Here is a 1,936-nt window from a genome sequence, read left to right as displayed (position 1 = left end):
ACGCTCTTCAGAGGCGTCTGCAGCCGGGCCAACTCAAAAAGACTCTGTTACTGAGGAAATACTGTACACTGGACTTCAGCCTGGAACTGCATCTCAATCATGAGGAAGAGGACACCAAGGATGGTCAGCAGGGTCTTTCTAGTTTACGCACCGACACCTTTTCTTCCTTGTTAGATATTTCACCAAGATGAACTTTTGCACCTATAAATATCTTATTCATACAATATGTGCTGGGTGTTAGTCTGTGTGGTCACTGCACCTTCATCATCATCATCATGTTTTAATTATTATTTTATTTAGTTTTTTTGTTCTTCCTTCATTAGAGGCTCTGACACAATCCAAACCTGGAATTGAACCCCAAACCGTGGTGTAGGAAGGGCAGATAAAACAAAAACAGCTAAAGGTTAGCGGAACGTGAGCAGAAGTAGCTAAAAATGAGTGGAACAGAGAAAACCAGGAAAACCAGGAACGACAGTTCTCTGATCCCAGTGATAAGAATAGTCATGAATACAACTGGAGTCTCGTCTCGTCTCGTCCTGCTGCGGTCAGGACGGGACGTAGGAGGTGCTTAGAGGTTAGCCATGGCAGCTAAAAGATAACTATCAGTTAGCCTGGGTCAGGGGGGGGGGGGGGGCAATACCACCATATAATCACCACAGTGATAATACTCGTGGAGTCCGTGGATGTCTGTAGTTTTCTTTATACATTGCTGCCGTCAGGAACCTGGAGTTTCCATAGATTTCTGTGTCGAGTTTAAGGTTGAAAATTCCGACAATCATGAACGCACCATGAGTTACAGTGATCAAACATGTCTCAAACTGTCACCTTATGTAGGGAGAGTGGGGGTGAGGGGCCGGTGTGACTAACCCCCCCCACAGTGATGTTGTCGTGGAACAGCAGTGAACGCGGCTCGTCCTCTGATCCACTTTATTTTCCTCGGCAGAAAAATGGAACACGTTCAAATGAAAAGGAGAAGAAAAAAAAGGAGAGAGAATTCTGGTTTTGCTTCTTTTCTTTTTTTAACTTTTATACATCATTGAACTAAATATGCCACTCTATGCTACAGGCTGTGAGTAAGTCAAACTGATAATAAGGTTAAATAATTTCTCTTTAAAAGATACACAAACACTTCTTTCACTTCTCATTAGCACTCAAAACAAAACGGTTTGAAACAAAATTACAACCAGGTTATCCAAAAACTGTCCTTCGCTGTGTTCTCGTCAGAGGAGGAGGAGGAGGAGGAGGAGGAGGAGGAAGAGGAGGAGGAAGAACAAAACGACGGCTACGTCAGGATTAGCGTTCTGGTTCTAGAGATAAAAATCGACTTCCTGTTCCTGTGAAGTTGCGGAAAATGTTTCACTCTTTACACAAAAAAAAAACAAAACAAATGTGGAAATCAAAGGAAAGTGATTGGTTGTTGAAAAGTGACGCGTCATGTTCCTGCAGCCAGACGCTGCTGACTCAGCGGTTTCTGAATCTCGACAGGAGAAAAATTAGGATTTTTATTAGAATAAAAAGAATTAAATTTAAATGTTTTTCACTGAAAACTAGAACCAGGAAGTTCACACGTCTGATGTGATGCTGATGCAAACGGTACCATCAAACGGGGGCTGAAAATAAACTTATAATATTCATTCAACAAAAGAAAATTGTCCCTCGAGTTCGCCATCTAGTGGTTGAACCAAAAAGCAGTGTAATGCTTATAAACTATAACGTGGACAATTCTGAAGCAGAGTTAAATTAAAAAGTCCGACAGGCATCATACAGCCCGCCAGCCACTGTTGACCCACCTCTGGGTTATGATTTAAGGTGGCACCAACACAAATAGACCAGAGGAAACAACCCATGTGACGGTTCCTGGTACTAACAAGGTTCCTGGTACTATGCTGCTTCAACCACAGCAGCGACTGGAACTGTTCTTTAATTATTCCACTGA

This window comes from Cynoglossus semilaevis, chromosome 7, assembly GCF_000523025.1.
Source record: "Cynoglossus semilaevis isolate Cse_v1.0 chromosome 7, Cse_v1.0, whole genome shotgun sequence".
NCBI lineage: Eukaryota > Metazoa > Chordata > Actinopteri > Pleuronectiformes > Cynoglossidae > Cynoglossus > Cynoglossus semilaevis.
Note: the sequence above shows the minus strand (reverse complement) of the source record.